At 40.2% G+C, this 19,075-nt stretch overlaps 3 non-coding genes across 3 annotated transcripts; all 3 read left to right on the top strand.

Moving 5' to 3' along the window:
- The first annotated feature begins 1,490 nt into the window (after positions 1-1,490).
- On the top strand, positions 1,491-1,609 carry LOC142346527 (5S ribosomal RNA). Its single transcript, XR_012759582.1, has one exon. It is a non-coding gene; the product is annotated as a 5S ribosomal RNA (ribosomal RNA).
- A 1,888-nt stretch (positions 1,610-3,497) lies between these two features.
- On the top strand, positions 3,498-3,616 carry LOC142346528 (5S ribosomal RNA). The gene has a single exon (XR_012759583.1). It is a non-coding gene; the product is annotated as a 5S ribosomal RNA (ribosomal RNA).
- A 12,045-nt stretch (positions 3,617-15,661) lies between these two features.
- Positions 15,662-15,780, top strand: LOC142346529 (5S ribosomal RNA). Its single transcript, XR_012759584.1, has one exon. It is a non-coding gene; the product is annotated as a 5S ribosomal RNA (ribosomal RNA).
- The last annotated feature ends 3,295 nt before the right edge of the window (positions 15,781-19,075 follow it).

A 19,075-nucleotide genomic window follows, 5' to 3' on the forward strand; every position in this document is an offset into this window, starting at 1 on the left:
TCGTAGAATACTTTTATTCGATATTTACACATTTTAGAGCCTCAAAAAGCCTCGGTGATCGAAAAAGTTAAGCCTCATCGAGCGCGGATACTTTTTTGGAAATCGGTAAAAACTTGTCCAAAATGGTTCGCTGCGCCAGATTTTTTTGTTTTATCCCTAACTATGGCTCAAGTGGAGCATGCCCACAAAAAATGAGCCAATTCGGACTAAAATTGACGATTTGGTGACCAAAACAAAGTTCGGTGATCGAAAAAGTTAAGCCTCATCGAGCGCGGATACTTTTTTGGAAATCGGTAAAAACTTGTCCAAAATGGTTCGCTGTGCCAGATTTTTTTGTTTTATCCCTAACTATGGCTCAAGTGGAGCATGCCCACAAAAAATGAGCCAATTCGGACTAAAATTGACGATTTGGTGACCAAAACAAAGTTCGGTGATCGAAAAAGTTAAGCCTCATCGAGCGCGGATACTTTTTTGGAAATCGGTAAAAACTTGTCCAAAATGGTTCGCTGTGCCAGATTTTTTTGTTTTATCCCTAACTATGGCTCAAGTGGAGCATGCCCACAAAAAATGAGCCTATTCGGACTAAAATTGACGATTTGGTGACCAAAACAAAGTTCGGTGATCGAAAAAGTTAAGCCTCATCGAGCGCGGATACTTTTTTGGAAATCGGTAAAAACTTGTCCAAAACGGTTCGCTGTGCATAATTTTTTTGTTTTATCCCTAACTATGGCTCAAGTGGAGCATGCCCACAAAAAATGAGCCAATTCGGACTAAAATTGACGATTTGGTGACCAAAACAAAGTTCGGTGATCGAAAAAGTTAAGCCTCATCGAGCGCGGATACTTTTTGTAAATGACAATTTCAGCGATAACCATTGCTCCAAACACACCCCATATACTTGTAAAGGCCATTCTAATAGTTCACCTGCTTGCGTTTACTGTATATTTGATATTTGGAACTGTCTCGGAAACATCAATACTAATTGTAAAATTTCCCTTTATTAAACTAACTTTTAAGTTAGTGCAAATCGCTCAGTTCCCTTCTTTAGGCTGCACTCCGCTAACGCAGAGTGCATTCAAATAAAACTTATCGAATAGAGTTGATACTTACCTATTTAATAAGTTTATCACAACAATTAGGCTAAAAGCAATTGAGCTATGATTTTCCCAAGTACCGGCCTAAACCCACTGAAGTCATGCCTCCGGTTCAATGTCCGGTTGAACAGGTTCCTCGGACCCAATTCATCTCTCCCTTGTTTTGGGGCCGTTCCACTGTATTGTGGATGGTTGGAAGCAAAAAGTTTGTGCGTTGGTCATAAAACACTGTATGGCTACGAATTGCATAAATTATAACACAAACGTGGCTAAAATTGCATGTATTAAGTGACTATTTTGCAAACCGCAAGGCGGCGAGTTAAAGTGATCCTGTATATGAATATAGGACTACAATACAATACTGTTGTATATAAATTCGCTCCCACTTACGCAAATGCCTACGACCATACCATGTTGAATGCACCGGTTCTCGTCCGATCACCGAAGTTAAGCAACATTGGGCCTGGTTAGTACTTGGATGGGTGACCGCTTGGGAACACCAGGTGTTGTAGGCTTTTTCTTTTGAGTATTCAAACCTCGTAGAATACTTTTATTCGATATTTACACATTTTAGAGCCTCAAAAAGCCTCGGTGATCGAAAAAGTTAAGCCTCATCGAGCGCGGATACTTTTTTGGAAATCGGTAAAAACTTGTCCAAAATGGTTCGCTGCGCCAGATTTTTTTGTTTTATCCCTAACTATGGCTCAAGTGGAGCATGCCCACAAAAAATGAGCCAATTCGGACTAAAATTGACGATTTGGTGACCAAAACAAAGTTCGGTGATCGAAAAAGTTAAGCCTCATCGAGCGCGGATACTTTTTTGGAAATCGGTAAAAACTTGTCCAAAACGGTTCGCTGTGCCAGATTTTTTTGTTTTATCCCTAACTATGGCTCAAGTGGAGCATGCCCACAAAAAATGAGCCAATTCGGACTAAAATTGACGATTTGGTGACCAAAACAAAGTTCGGTGATCGAAAAAGTTAAGCCTCATCGAGCGCGGATACTTTTTTGGAAATCGGTAAAAACTTGTCCAAAATGGTTCGCTGTGCCAGATTTTTTTGTTTTATCCCTAACTATGGCTCAAGTGGAGCATGCCCACAAAAAATGAGCCTATTCGGACTAAAATTGACGATTTGGTGACCAAAACAAAGTTCGGTGATCGAAAAAGTTAAGCCTCATCGAGCGCGGATACTTTTTTGGAAATCGGTAAAAACTTGTCCAAAATGGTTCGCTGTGCCAGATTTTTTTGTTTTATCCCTAACTATGGCTCAAGTGGAGCATGCCCACAAAAAATGAGCCAATTCGGACTAAAATTGACGATTTGGTGACCAAAACAAAGTTCGGTGATCGAAAAAGTTAAGCCTCATCGAGCGCGGATACTTTTTTGGAAATCGGTAAAAACTTGTCCAAAATGGTTCGCTGTGCCAGATTTTTTTGTTTTATCCCTAACTATGGCTCAAGTGGAGCATGCCCACAAAAAATGAGCCTATTCGGACTAAAATTGACGATTTGGTGACCAAAACAAAGTTCGGTGATCGAAAAAGTTAAGCCTCATCGAGCGCGGATACTTTTTTGGAAATCGGTAAAAACTTGTCCAAAACGGTTCGCTGTGCATAATTTATTTGTTTTATCCCTAACTATGGCTCAAGTGGAGCATGCCCACAAAAAATGAGCCAATTCGGACTAAAATTGACGATTTGGTGACCAAAACAAAGTTCGGTGATCGAAAAAGTTAAGCCTCATCGAGCGCGGATACTTTTTGTAAATGACAATTTCAGCGATAACCATTGCTCCAAACACACCCCATATACTTGTAAAGGCCATTCTAATAGTTCCCCTGCTTGCGTTTACTGTATATTTGATATTTGGAACTGTCTCGGAAACATCAATACTAATTGTAAAATTTCCCTTTATTAAACTAACTTTTAAGTTAGTGCAAATCGCTCAGTTCCCTTCTTTAGGCTGCACTCCGCTAACGCAGAGTGCATTCAAATAAAACTTATCGAATAGAGTTGATACTTACCTATTTAATAAGTTTATCACAACAATTAGGCTAAAAGCAATTGAGCTATGATTTTCCCAAGTACCGGCCTAAACCCACTGAAGTCATGCCTCCGGTTCAATGTCCGGTTGAACAGGTTCCTCGGACCCAATTCATCTCTCCCTTGTTTTGGGGCCGTTCCACTGTATTGTGGATGGTTGGAAGCAAAAAGTTTGTGCGTTGGTCATAAAACACTGTATGGCTAAGAATTGCATAAATTATAACACAAACGTGGCTAAAATTGCATGTATTAAGTGACTATTTTGCAAACCGCAAGGCGGCGAGTTAAAGTGATCCTGTATATGAATATAGGACTACAATACAATACTGTTGTATATAAATTCGCTCCCACTTACGCAAATGCCTACGACCATACCATGTTGAATGCACCGGTTCTCGTCCGATCACCGAAGTTAAGCAACATTGGGCCTGGTTAGTACTTGGATGGGTGACCGCTTGGGAACACCAGGTGTTGTAGGCTTTTTCTTTTGAGTATTCAAACCTCGTAGAATACTTTTATTCGATATTTACACATTTTAGAGCCTCAAAAAGCCTCGGTGATCGAAAAAGTTAAGCCTCATCGAGCGCGGATACTTTTTTGGAAATCGGTAAAAACTTGTCCAAAATGGTTCGCTGCGCCAGATTTTTTTGTTTTATCCCTAACTATGGCTCAAGTGGAGCATGCCCACAAAAAATGAGCCAATTCGGACTAAAATTGACGATTTGGTGACCAAAACAAAGTTCGGTGATCGAAAAAGTTAAGCCTCATCGAGCGCGGATACTTTTTTGGAAATCGGTAAAAACTTGTCCAAAATGGTTCGCTGTGCCAGATTTTTTTGTTTTATCCCTAACTATGGCTCAAGTGGAGCATGCCCACAAAAAATGAGCCAATTCGGACTAAAATTGACGATTTGGTGACCAAAACAAAGTTCGGTGATCGAAAAAGTTAAGCCTCATCGAGCGCGGATACTTTTTTGGAAATCGGTAAAAACTTGTCCAAAATGGTTCGCTGTGCCAGATTTTTTTGTTTTATCCATAACTATGGCTCAAGTGGAGCATGCCCACAAAAAATGAGCCAATTCGGACTAAAATTGACGATTTGGTGACCAAAACAAAGTTCGGTGATCGAAAAAGTTAAGCCTCATCGAGCGCGGATACTTTTTTGGAAATTGGTAAAAAACTTGTCCAAAATGGTTCGCTGTGCCAGATTTTTTTGTTTTATCCCTAACTATGGCTCAAGTGGAGCATGCCCACAAAAAATGAGCCTTTTCGGACTAAAATTGACGATTTGGTGACCAAAACAAAGTTCGGTGATCGAAAAAGTTAAGCCTCATCGAGCGCGGATACTTTTTTGGAAATCGGTAAAAACTTGTCCAAAACGGTTCGCTGTGCATAATTTTTTTGTTTTATCCCTAACTATGGCTCAAGTGGAGCATGCCCACAAAAAATGAGCCAATTCGGACTAAAATTGACGATTTGGTGACCAAAACAAAGTTCGGTGATCGAAAAAGTTAAGCCTCATCGAGCGCGGATACTTTTTTGGAAATCGGTAAAAACTTGTCCAAAATGGTTCGCTGTGCCAGATTTTTTTGTTTTATCCCTAACTATGGCTCAAGTGGAGCATGCCCACAAAAAATGAGCCAATTCGGACTAAAATTGACGATTTGGTGACCAAAACAAAGTTCGGTGATCGAAAAAGTTAAGCCTCATCGAGCGCGGATACTTTTTTGGAAATCGGTAAAAACTTGTCCAAAATGGTTCGCTGTGCCAGATTTTTTTGTTTTATCCCTAACTATGGCTCAAGTGGAGCATGCCCACAAAAAATGAGCCTATTCGGACTAAAATTGACGATTTGGTGACCAAAACAAAGTTCGGTGATCGAAAAAGTTAAGCCTCATCGAGCGCGGATACTTTTTTGGAAATCGGTAAAAACTTGTCCAAAACGGTTCGCTGTGCATAATTTTTTTGTTTTATCCCTAACTGTGGCTCAAGTGGAGCATGCCCACAAAAAATGAGCCAATTCGGACTAAAATTGACGATTTGGTGACCAAAACAAAGTTCGGTGATCGAAAAAGTTAAGCCTCATCGAGCGCGGATACTTTTTTGGAAATCGGTAAAAACTTGTCCAAAATGGTTCGCTGTGCCAGATTTTTTTGTTTTATCCCTAACTATGGCTCAAGTGGAGCATGCCCACAAAAAATGAGCCAATTCGGACTAAAATTGACGATTTGGTGACCAAAACAAAGTTCGGTGATCGAAAAAGTTAAGCCTCATCGAGCGCGGATACTTTTTTGGAAATCGGTAAAAACTTGTCCAAAATGGTTCGCTGTGCCAGATTTTTTTGTTTTATCCATAACTATGGCTCAAGTGGAGCATGCCCACAAAAAATGAGCCAATTCGGACTAAAATTGACGATTTGGTGACCAAAACAAAGTTCGGTGATCGAAAAAGTTAAGCCTCATCGAGCGCGGATACTTTTTTGGAAATCGGTAAAAAACTTGTCCAAAATGGTTCGCTGTGCCAGATTTTTTTGTTTTATCCCTAACTATGGCTCAAGTGGAGTGTGCCCACAAAAAATGAGCCAATTCGGACTAAAATTGACGATTTGGTGACCAAAACAAAGTTCGGTGATCGAAAAAGTTAAGCCTCATCGAGCGCGGATACTTTTTTGGAAATCGGTAAAAACTTGTCCAAAATGGTTCGCTGTGCCAGATTTTTTTGTTTTATCCCTAACTATGGCTCAAGTGGAGCATGCCCACAAAAAATGAGCCAATTCGGACTAAAATTGACGATTTGGTGACCAAAACAAAGTTCGGTGATCGAAAAAAGTTAAGCCTCATCGAGCGCGGATACTTTTTTGGAAATCGGTAAAAACTTGTCCAAAATGGTTCGCTGTGCCAGATTTTTTTGTTTTATCCCTAACTATGGCTCAAGTGGAGCATGCCCACAAAAAATGAGCCAATTCGGACTAAAATTGACGATTTGGTGACCAAAACAAAGTTCGGTTATCGAAAAAGTTAAGCCTCATCGAGCGCGGATACTTTTTTGGAAATCGGTAAAAACTTGTCCAAAATGGTTCGCTGTGCCAGATTTTTTTGTTTTATCCCTAACTATGGCTCAAGTGGAGCATGCCCACAAAAAATGAGCCAATTCGGACTAAAATTGACGATTTGGTGACCAAAACAAAGTTCGGTGATCGAAAAGAGTTAAGCCTCATCGAGCGCGGATACTTTTTTGGAAATCGGTAAAAACTTGTCCAAAATGGTTCGCTGTGCCAGATTTTTTTGTTTTATCCCTAACTATGGCTCAAGTGGAGCATGCCCACAAAAAATGAGCCAATTCGGACTAAAATTGACGATTTGGTGACCAAAACAAAGTTCGGTGATCGAAAAAGTTAAGCCTCATCGAGCGCGGATACTTTTTTGGAAATTGGTAAAAACTTGTCCAAAATGGTTCGCTGTGCCAGATTTTTTTGTTTTATCCCTAACTATGGCTCAAGTGGAGCATGCCCACAAAAAATGAGCCAATTCGGACTAAAATTGACGATTTGGTGACCAAAACAAAGTTCGGTGATCGAAAAAGTTAAGCCTCATCGAGCGCGGATACTTTTTTGGAAATCGGTAAAAACTTGTCCAAAATGGTTCGCTGTGCCAGATTTTTTTGTTTTATCCCTAACTATGGCTCAAGTGGAGCATGCCCACAAAAAATGAGCCAATTCGGACTAAAATTGACGATTTGGTGACCAAAACAAAGTTCGGTGATCGAAAAAGTTAAGCCTCATCGAGCGCGGATACTTTTTTGGAAATCGGTAAAAACTTGTCCAAAATGGTTCGCTGTGCCAGATTTTTTTGTTTTATCCCTAACTATGGCTCAAGTGGAGCATGCCCACAAAAAATGAGCCAATTCGGACTAAAATTGACGATTTGGTGACCAAAACAAAGTTCGGTGATCGAAAAAGTTAAGCCTCATCGAGCGCGGATACTTTTTTGGAAATCGGTAAAAACTTGTCCAAAATGGTTCGCTGTGCCAGATTTTTTTGTTTTATCCCTAACTATGGCTCAAGTGGAGCATGCCCACAAAAAATGAGCCAATTCGGACTAAAATTGACGATTTGGTGACCAAAACAAAGTTCGGTGGATCGAAAAAGTTAAGCCTCATCGAGCGCGGATACTTTTTTGGAAATTGGTAAAAACTTGTCCAAAATGGTTCGCTGTGCCAGATTTTTTTGTTTTATCCCTAACTATGGCTCAAGTGGAGCATGCCCACAAAAAAATGAGCCAATTCGGACTAAAATTGACGATTTGGTGACCAAAACAAAGTTCGGTGATCGAAAAAGTTAAGCCTCATCGAGCGCGGATACTTTTTTGGAAATCGGTAAAAACTTGTCCAAAATGGTTCGCTGTGCCAGATTTTTTTGTTTTATCCCTAACTATGGCTCAAGTGGAGCATGCCCACAAAAAATGAGCCAATTCGGACTAAAATTGACGATTTGGTGACCAAAACAAAGTTCGGTGATCGAAAAAGTTAAGCCTCATCGAGCGCGGATACTTTTTTGGAAATCGGTAAAAACTTGTCCAAAATGGTTCGCTGTGCCAGATTTTTTTGTTTTATCCCTAACTATGGCTCAAGTGGAGCATGCCCACAAAAAATGAGCCAATTCGGACTAAAATTGACGATTTGGTGACCAAAACAAAGTTCGGTGATCGAAAAAGTTAAGCCTCATCGAGCGCGGATACTTTTTTGGAAATTGGTAAAAACTTGTCCAAAATGGTTCGCTGTGCCAGATTTTTTTGTTTTATCCCTAACTATGGCTCAAGTGGAGCATGCCCACAAAAAATGAGCCAATTCGGACTAAAATTGACGATTTGGTGACCAAAACAAAGTTCGGTGATCGAAAAAGTTAAGCCTCATCGAGCGCGGATACTTTTTTGGAAATCGGTAAAAACTTGTCCAAAATGGTTCGCTGTGCCAGATTTTTTTGTTTTATCCCTAACTATGGCTCAAGTGGAGCATGCCCACAAAAAATGAGCCAATTCGGACTAAAATTGACGATTTGGTGACCAAAACAAAGTTCGGTGATCGAAAAAGTTAAGCCTCATCGAGCGCGGATACTTTTTTGGAAATCGGTAAAAACTTGTCCAAAATGGTTCGCTGTGCCAGATTTTTTTGTTTTATCCCTAACTATGGCTCAAGTGGAGCATGCCCACAAAAAATGAGCCAATTCGGACTAAAATTGACGATTTGGTGACCAAAACAAAGTTCGGTGGTCGAAAAAGTTAAGCCTCATCGAGCGCGGATACTTTTTTGGAAATTGGTAAAAACTTGTCCAAAATGGTTCGCTGTGCCAGATTTTTTTGTTTTATCCCTAACTATGGCTCGAGTGGAGCATGCCCACAAAAAATGAGCCAATTCGGACTAAAATTGACGATTTGGTGACCAAAACAAAGTTCGGTGATCGAAAAAGTTAAGCCTCATCGAGCGCGGATACTTTTTTGGAAATCGGTAAAAACTTGTCCAAAATGGTTCGCTGTGCCAGATTTTTTTGTTTTATCCCTAACTATGGCTCAAGTGGAGCATGCCCACAAAAAATGAGCCAATTCGGACTAAAATTGACGATTTGGTGACCAAAACAAAGTTCGGTGATCGAAAAAGTTAAGCCTCATCGAGCGCGGATACTTTTTTGGAAATCGGTAAAAACTTGTCCAAAATGGTTCGCTGTGCCAGATTTTTTTGTTTTATCCCTAACTATGGCTCAAGTGGAGCATGCCCACAAAAAATGAGCCAATTCGGACTAAAATTGACGATTTGGTGACCAAAACAAAGTTCGGTGATCGAAAAAGTTAAGCCTCATCGAGCGCGGATACTTTTTTGGAAATCGGTAAAAACTTGTCCAAAATGGTTCGCTGTGCCAGATTTTTTTGTTTTATCCCTAACTATGGCTCAAGTGGAGCATGCCCACAAAAAATGAGCCAATTCGGACTAAAATTGACGATTTGGTGACCAAAACAAAGTTCGGTGATCGAAAAAGTTAAGCCTCATCGAGCGCGGATACTTTTTTGGAAATTGGTAAAAACTTGTCCAAAATGGTTCGCTGTGCCAGATTTTTTTGTTTTATCCCTAACTATGGCTCAAGTGGAGCATGCCCACAAAAAATGAGCCAATTCGGACTAAAATTGACGATTTGGTGACCAAAACAAAGTTCGGTGATCGAAAAAGTTAAGCCTCATCGAGCGCGGATACTTTTTTGGAAATCGGTAAAAACTTGTCCAAAATGGTTCGCTGTGCCAGATTTTTTTGTTTTATCCCTAACTATGGCTCAAGTGGAGCATGCCCACAAAAAATGAGCCAATTCGGACTAAAATTGACGATTTGGTGACCAAAACAAAGTTCGGTGATCGAAAAAGTTAAGCCTCATCGAGCGCGGATACTTTTTTGGAAATCGGTAAAAACTTGTCCAAAATGGTTCGCTGTGCCAGATTTTTTTGTTTTATCCCTAACTATGGCTCAAGTGGAGCATGCCCACAAAAAATGAGCCAATTCGGACTAAAATTGACGATTTGGTGACCAAAACAAAGTTCGGTGATCGAAAAAGTTAAGCCTCATCGAGCGCGGATACTTTTTTGGAAATTGGTAAAAACTTGTCCAAAATGGTTCGCTGTGCCAGATTTTTTTGTTTTATCCCTAACTATGGCTCAAGTGGAGCATGCCCACAAAAAATGAGCCAATTCGGACTAAAATTGACAATTTGGTGACCAAAACAAAGTTCGGTGATCGAAAAAGTTAAGCCTCATCGAGCGCGGATACTTTTTTGGAAATCGGTAAAAACTTGTCCAAAATGGTTCGCTGTGCCAGATTTTTTTGTTTTATCCCTAACTATGGCTCAAGTGGAGCATGCCCACAAAAAATGAGCCAATTCGGACTAAAATTGACGATTTGGTGACCAAAACAAAGTTCGGTGATCGAAAAAGTTAAGCCTCATCGAGCGCGGATACTTTTTTGGAAATCGGTAAAAACTTGTCCAAAATGGTTCGCTGTGCCAGATTTTTTTGTTTTATCCCTAACTATGGCTCAAGTGGAGCATGCCCACAAAAAATGAGCCAATTCGGACTAAAATTGACGATTTGGTGACCAAAACAAAGTTCGGTGATCGAAAAAGTTAAGCCTCATCGAGCGCGGATACTTTTTTGGAAATCGGTAAAAACTTGTCCAAAATGGTTCGCTGTGCCAGATTTTTTTGTTTTATCCCTAACTATGGCTCAAGTGGAGCATGCCCACAAAAAATGAGCCAATTCGGACTAAAATTGACGATTTGGTGACCAAAACAAAGTTCGGTGATCGAAAAAGTTAAGCCTCATCGAGCGCGGATACTTTTTTGGAAATTGGTAAAAACTTGTCCAAAATGGTTCGCTGTGCCAGATTTTTTTGTTTTATCCCTAACTATGGCTCAAGTGGAGCATGCCCACAAAAAATGAGCCAATTCGGACTAAAATTGACAATTTGGTGACCAAAACAAAGTTCGGTGATCGAAAAAGTTAAGCCTCATCGAGCGCGGATACTTTTTTGGAAATCGGTAAAAACTTGTCCAAAATGGTTCGCTGTGCCAAATTTTTTTGTTTTATCCCTAACTATGGCTCAAGTGGAGCATGCCCACAAAAAATGAGCCAATTCGGACTAAAATTGACGATTTGGTGACCAAAACAAAGTTCGGTGATCGAAAAAGTTAAGCCTCATCGAGCGCGGATACTTTTTTGGAAATCGGTAAAAACTTGTCCAAAATGGTTCGCTGTGCCAGATTTTTTTGTTTTATCCCTAACTATGGCTCAAGTGGAGCATGCCCACAAAAAATGAGCCAATTCGGACTAAAATTGACAATTTGGTGACCAAAACAAAGTTCGGTGATCGAAAAAGTTAAGCCTCATCGAGCGCGGATACTTTTTTGGAAATCGGTAAAAACTTGTCCAAAATGGTTCGCTGTGCCAGATTTTTTTGTTTTATCCCTAACTATGGCTCAAGTGGAGCATGCCCACAAAAAATGAGCCAATTCGGACTAAAATTGACGATTTGGTGACCAAAACAAAGTTCGGTGATCGAAAAAGTTAAGCCTCATCGAGCGCGGATACTTTTTTGGAAATCGGTAAAAACTTGTCCAAAATGGTTCGCTGTGCCAGATTTTTTTGTTTTATCCCTAACTATGGCTCAAGTGGAGCATGCCCACAAAAAATGAGCCAATTCGGACTAAAATTGACGATTTGGTGACCAAAACAAAGTTCGGTGATCGAAAAGTTAAGCCTCATCGAGCGCGGATACTTTTTTGGAAATTGGTAAAAACTTGTCCAAAATGGTTCGCTGTGCCAGATTTTTTTGTTTTATCCCTAACTATGGCTCAAGTGGAGCATGCCCACAAAAAATGAGCCAATTCGGACTAAAATTGACAATTTGGTGACCAAAACAAAGTTCGGTGATCGAAAAAGTTAAGCCTGATCGAGCGCGGATACTTTTTTGGAAGTTGGTAAAAACTTGTCCAAAATGGTTCGCTGTGCCAGATTTTTTTGTTTTATCCCTAACTATGGCTCAAGTGGAGCATGCCCACAAAAAATGAGCCAATTCGGACTAAAATTGACGATTTGGTGACCAAAACAAAGTTCGGTGATCGAAAAAGTTAAGCCTCATCGAGCGCGGATACTTTTTTGGAAATCGGTAAAAACTTGTCCAAAATGGTTCGCTGTGCCAGATTTTTTTGTTTTATCCCTAACTATGGCTCAAGTGGAGCATGCCCACAAAAAATGAGCCAATTCGGACTAAAATTGACGATTTGGTGACCAAAACAAAGTTCGGTGATCGAAAAAGTTAAGCCTCATCGAGCGCGGATACTTTTTTGGAAATCGGTAAAAACTTGTCCAAAATGGTTCGCTGTGCCAGATTTTTTTGTTTTATCCCTAACTATGGCTCAAGTGGAGCATGCCCACAAAAAATGAGCCAATTCGGACTAAAATTGACGATTTGGTGACCAAAACAAAGTTCGGTGATCGAAAAAGTTAAGCCTCATCGAGCGCGTATACTTTTTTGGAAATTGGTAAAAACTTGTCCAAAATGGTTCGCTGTGCCAGATTTTTTTGTTTTATCCCTAACTATGGCTCAAGTGGAGCATGCCCACAAAAAATGAGCCAATTCGGACTAAAATTGACAATTTGGTGACCAAAACAAAGTTCGGTGATCGAAAAAGTTAAGCCTCATCGAGCGCGGATACTTTTTTGGAAATCGGTAAAAACTTGTCCAAAATGGTTCGCTGTGCCAGATTTTTTTGTTTTATCCCTAACTATGGCTCAAGTGGAGCATGCCCACAAAAAATGAGCCAATTCGGACTAAAATTGACGATTTGGTGACCAAAACAAAGTTCGGTGATCGAAAAAGTTAAGCCTCATCGAGCGCGGATACTTTTTTGGAAATCGGTAAAAACTTGTCCAAAATGGTTCGCTGTGCCAGATTTTTTTGTTTTATCCCTAACTATGGCTCAAGTGGAGCATGCCCACAAAAAATGAGCCAATTCGGACTAAAATTGACAATTTGGTGACCAAAACAAAGTTCGGTGATCGAAAAAGTTAAGCCTCATCGAGCGCGGATACTTTTTTGGAAATCGGTAAAAACTTGTCCAAAATGGTTCGCTGTGCCAGATTTTTTTGTTTTATCCCTAACTATGGCTCAAGTGGAGCATGCCCACAAAAAATGAGCCAATTCTGACTAAAATTGACGATTTGGTGACCAAAACAAAGTTCGGTGATCGAAAAAGTTAAGCCTCATCGAGCGCGGATACTTTTTTGGAAATCGGTAAAAACTTGTCCAAAATGGTTCGCTGTGCCAGATTTTTTTGTTTTATCCCTAACTATGGCTCAAGTGGAGCATGCCCACAAAAAATGAGCCAATTCGGACTAAAATTGACGATTTGGTGACCAAAACAAAGTTCGGTGATCGAAAAAGTTAAGCCTCATCGAGCGCGGATACTTTTTTGGAAATTGGTAAAAACTTGTCCAAAATGGTTCGCTGTGCCAGATTTTTTTGTTTTATCCCTAACTATGGCTCAAGTGGAGCATGCCCACAAAAAATGAGCCAATTCGGACTAAAATTGACAATTTGGTGACCAAAACAAAGTTCGGTGATCGAAAAAGTTAAGCCTGATCGAGCGCGGATACTTTTTTGGAAATTGGTAAAAACTTGTCCAAAATGGTTCGCTGTGCCAGATTTTTTTGTTTTATCCCTAACTATGGCTCAAGTGGAGCATGCCCACAAAAAATGAGCCAATTCGGACTAAAATTGACGATTTGGTGACCAAAACAAAGTTCGGTGATCGAAAAAGTTAAGCCTCATCGAGCGCGGATACTTTTTTGGAAATCGGTAAAAACTTGTCCAAAATGGTTCGCTGTGCCAGATTTTTTTGTTTTATCCCTAACTATGGCTCAAGTGGAGCATGCCCACAAAAAATGAGCCAATTCGGACTAAAATTGACGATTTGGTGACCAAAACAAAGTTCGGTGATCGAAAAAGTTAAGCCTCATCGAGCGCGGATACTTTTTTGGAAATCGGTAAAAACTTGTCCAAAATGGTTCGCTGTGCCAGATTTTTTTGTTTTATCCCTAACTATGGCTCAAGTGGAGCATGCCCACAAAAAATGAGCCAATTCGGACTAAAATTGACGATTTGGTGACCAAAACAAAGTTCGGTGATCGAAAAAGTTAAGCCTCATCGAGCGCGTATACTTTTTTGGAAATTGGTAAAAACTTGTCCAAAATGGTTCGCTGTGCCAGATTTTTTTGTTTTATCCCTAACTATGGCTCAAGTGGAGCATGCCCACAAAAAATGAGCCAATTCGGACTAAAATTGACAATTTGGTGACCAAAACAAAGTTCGGTGATCGAAAAAGTTAAGCCTCATCGAGCGCGGATACTTTTTTGGAAATCGGTAAAAACTTGTCCAAAATGGTTCGCTGTGCCAGATTTTTTTGTTTTATCCCTAACTATGGCTCAAGTGGAGCATGCCCAGAAAAAATGAGCCAATTCGGACTAAAATTGACGATTTGGTGACCAAAACAAAGTTCGGTGATCGAAAAAGTTAAGCCTCATCGAGCGCGGATACTTTTTTGGAAATCGGTAAAAACTTGTCCAAAATGGTTCGCTGTGCCAGATTTTTTTGTTTTATCCCTAACTATGGCTCAAGTGGAGCATGCCCACAAAAAATGAGCCAATTCGGACTAAAATTGACGATTTGGTGACCAAAACAAAGTTCGGTGATCGAAAAAGTTAAGCCTCATCGAGCGCGGATACTTTTTTGGAAATCGGTAAAAACTTGTCCAAAATGGTTCGCTGTGCCAGATTTTTTTGTTTTATCCCTAACTATGGCTCAAGTGGAGCATGCCCACAAAAAATGAGCCAATTCGGACTAAAATTGACGATTTGGTGACCAAAACAAAGTTCGGTGATCGAAAAAGTTAAGCCTCATCGAGCGCGTATACTTTTTTGGAAATTGGTAAAAACTTGTCCAAAATGGTTCGCTGTGCCAGATTTTTTTGTTTTATCCCTAACTATGGCTCAAGTGGAGCATGCCCACAAAAAATGAGCCAATTCGGACTAAAATTGACAATTTGGTGACCAAAACAAAGTTCGGTGATCGAAAAAGTTAAGCCTCATCGAGCGCGGATACTTTTTTGGAAATCGGTAAAAACTTGTCCAAAATGGTTCGCTGTGCCAGATTTTTTTGTTTTATCCCTAACTATGGCTCAAGTGGAGCATGCCCAGAAAAAATGAGCCAATTCGGACTAAAATTGACGATTTGGTGACCAAAACAAAGTTCGGTGATCGAAAAAGTTAAGCCTCATCGAGCGCGGATACTTTTTGTAAATGACAATTTCAGCGATAACCATTGCTCCAAACACACCCCATATACTTGTAAAGGCCATTCTAATAGTTCCCCTGCTTGCGTTTACTGTATATTTGATATTTGGAACTGTCTCGGAAACATCAATACTAATTGTAAAATTTCCCTTTATTAAACTAACTTTTAAGTTAGTGCAAATCGCTCAGTTCCCTTCTTTAGGCTGCACTCCGCTAACGCAGAGTGCATTCAAATAAAACTTATCAAATAGAGTTGATACTTACCTATTTAATAAGTTTATCACAACAATTAGGCTAAAAGCAATTTAGCTATGATTTTCCCAAGTACCGGCCTAAACCCACTGAAGTCATGCCTCCGGTTCAATGTCCAGTTGAACAGGTTCCTCGGACCCAATTCATCTCTCCCTTGTTTTGGGGCCGTTCCACTGTATTGTGGATGGTTGGAAGCAAAAAGTTTGTGCGTTGGTCATAAAACACTGTATGGCTACGAATTGCATAAATTATAACACAAACGTGGCTAAAATTGCATGTATTAAGTGACTATTTTGCAAACCGCAAGGCGGCGAGTTAAAGTGATCCTGTATATGAATATAGGACTACAATACAATACTGTTGTATATAAATTCGCTCCCACTTACGCAAATGCCTACGACCATACCATGTTGAATGCACCGGTTCTCGTCCGATCACCGAAGTTAAGCAACATTGGGCCTGGTTAGTACTTGGATGGGTGACCGCTTGGGAACACCAGGTGTTGTAGGCTTTTTCTTTTGAGTATTCAAACCTCGTAGAATACTTTTATTCGATATTTACACATTTTAGAGCCTCAAAAAGCCTCGGTGATCGAAAAAGTTAAGCCTCATCGAGCGCGGATACTTTTTTGGAAATCGGTAAAAACTTGTCCAAAATGGTTCGCTGCGCCAGATTTTTTTGTTTTATCCCTAACTATGGCTCAAGTGGAGCATGCCCACAAAAAATGAGCCAATTCGGACTAAAATTGACGATTTGGTGACCAAAACAATGTTCGGTGATCGAAAAAGTTAAGCCTCATCGAGCGCGGATACTTTTTTGGAAATCGGTAAAAACTTGTCCAAAATGGTTCGCTGTGCCAGATTTTTTTGTTTTATCCCTAACTATGGCTCAAGTGGAGCATGCCCACAAAAAATGAGCCAATTCGGACTAAAATTGACGATTTGGTGACCAAAACAAAGTTCGGTGATCGAAAAAGTTAAGCCTCATCGAGCGCGGATACTTTTTTGGAAATCGGTAAAAACTTGTCCAAAATGGTTCGCTGTGCCAGATTTTTTTGTTTTATCCATAACTATGGCTCAAGTGGAGCATGCCCACAAAAAATGAGCCAATTCGGACTAAAATTGACGATTTGGTGACCAAAACAAAGTTCGGTGATCGAAAAAGTTAAGCCTCATCGAGCGCGGATACTTTTTTGGAAATCGGTAAAAAACTTGTCCAAAATGGTTCGCTGTGCCAGATTTTTTTGTTTTATCCCTAACTATGGCTCAAGTGGAGCATGCCCACAAAAAATGAGCCTATTCGGACTAAAATTGACGATTTGGTGACCAAAACAAAGTTCGGTGATCGAAAAAGTTAAGCCTCATCGAGCGCGGATACTTTTTTGGAAATCGGTAAAAACTTGTCCAAAACGGTTCGCTGTGCCAGATTTTTTTGTTTTATCCCTAACTATGGCTCAAGTGGAGCATGCCCACAAAAAATGAGCCAATTCGGACTAAAATTGACGATTTGGTGACCAAAACAAAGTTCGGTGATCGAAAAAGTTAAGCCTCATCGAGCGCGGATACTTTTTTGGAAATCGGTAAAAACTTGTCCAAAATGGTTCGCTGTGCCAGATTTTTTTGTTTTATCCCTAACTATGGCTCAAGTGGAGCATGCCCACAAAAAATGAGCCAATTCGGACTAAAATTGACGATTTGGTGACCAAAACAAAGTTCGGTGATCGAAAAAGTTAAGCCTCATCGAGCGCGGATACTTTTTTGGAAATCGGTAAAAAACTTGTCCAAAATGGTTCGCTGTGCCAGATTTTTTTGTTTTATCCCTAACTATGGCTCAAGTGGAGCATGCCCACAAAAAATGAGCCTATTCGGACTAAAATTGACGATTTGGTGACCAAAACAAAGTTCGGTGATCGAAAAAGTTAAGCCTCATCGAGCGCGGATACTTTTTTGGAAATCGGTAAAAACTTGTCCAAAACGGTTCGCTGTGCCAGATTTTTTTGTTTTATCCCTAACTATGGCTCAAGTGGAGCATGCCCACAAAAAATGAGCCAATTCGGACTAAAATTGACGATTTGGTGACCAAAACAAAGTTCGGTGATCGAAAAAGTTAAGCCTCATCGAGCGCGGATACTTTTTTGGAAATCGGTAAAAACTTGTCCAAAATGGTTCGCTGTGCCAGATTTTTTTGTTTTATCCATAACTATGGCTCAAGTGGAGCATGCCCACAAAAAATGAGCCAATTCGGACTAAAATTGACGATTTGGTGACCAAAACAAAGTTCGGTGATCGAAAAAGTTAAGCCTCATCGAGCGCGGATACTTTTTTGGAAATCGGTAAAAACTTGTCCAAAATGGTTCGCTGTGCCAGATTTTTTTGTTTTATCCATAACTATGGCTCAAGTGGAGCATGCCCACAAAAAATGAGCCTATTCGGACTAAAATTGACGATTTGGTGACCAAAACAAAGTTCGGTGATCGAAAAAGTTAAGCCTCATCGAGCGCGGATACTTTTTTGGAAATCGGTAAAAACTTGTCCAAAACGGTTCGCTGTGCCAGATTTTTTTGTTTTATCCCTAACTATGGCTCAAGTGGAGCATGCCCACAAAAAATGAGCCAATTCGGACTAAAATTGACGATTTGGTGACCAAAACAAAGTTCGGTGATCGAAAAAGTTAAGCCTCATCGAGCGCGGATACTTTTTTGGAAATCGGTAAAAACTTGTCCAAAATGGTTCGCTGTGCCAGATTTTTTTGTTTTATCCCTAACTATGGCTCAAGTGGAGCATGCCCACAAAAAATGAGCCAATTCGGACTAAAATTGACGATTTGGTGACCAAAACAAAGTTCGATGATCGAAAAAGTTAAGCCTCATCGAGCGCGGATACTTTTTTGGAAATCGGTAAAAAAACTTGTCCAAAATGGTTCGCTGTGCCAGATTTTTTTGTTTTATCCCTAACTATGGCTCAAGTGGAGCATGCCCACAAAAAATGAGCCTATTCGGACTAAAATTGACGATTTGGTGACCAAAACAAAGTTCGGTGATCGAAAAAGTTAAGCCTCATCGAGCGCGGATACTTTTTTGGAAATCGGTAAAAACTTGTCCAAAACGGTTCGCTGTGCCAGAGTTTTTTGTTTTATCCCTAACTATGGCTCAAGTGGAGCATGCCCACAAAAAATGAGCCAATTCGGACTAAAATTGACGATTTGGTGACCAAAACAAAGTTCGGTGATCGAAAAAGTTAAGCCTCATCGAGCGCGGATACTTTTTTGGAAATCGGTAAAAACTTGTCCAAAATGGTTCGCTGTGCCAGATTTTTTTGTTTTATCCATAACTATGGCTCAAGTGGAGCATGCCCACAAAAAATGAGCCAATTCGGACTAAAATTGACGATTTGGTGACCAAAACAAAGTTCGGTGATCGAAAAAGTTAAGCCTCATCGAGCGCGGATACTTTTTTGGAAATCGGTAAAAAACTTGTCCAAAATGGTTCGCTGTGCCAGATTTTTTTGTTTTATCCCTAACTATGGCTCAAGTGGAGCATGCCCACAAAAAATGAGCCTATTCGGACTAAAATTGACGATTTGGTGACCAAAACAAAGTTCGGTGATCGAAAAAGTTAAGCCTCATCGAGCGCGGATACTTTTTTGGAAATCGGTAAAAACTTGTCCAAAACGGTTCGCTGTGCCAGATTTTTTTGTTTTATCCCTAACTATGGCTCAAGTGGAGCATGCCCACAAAAAATGAGCCAATTCGGACTAAAATTGACGATTTGGTGACCAAAACAAAGTTCGGTGATCGAAAAAGTTAAG

This window comes from Convolutriloba macropyga, chromosome 9, assembly GCF_964194025.1.
Source record: "Convolutriloba macropyga chromosome 9, txConMacr16.3, whole genome shotgun sequence".
Lineage (NCBI taxonomy): Eukaryota > Metazoa > Xenacoelomorpha > Acoela > Convolutidae > Convolutriloba > Convolutriloba macropyga.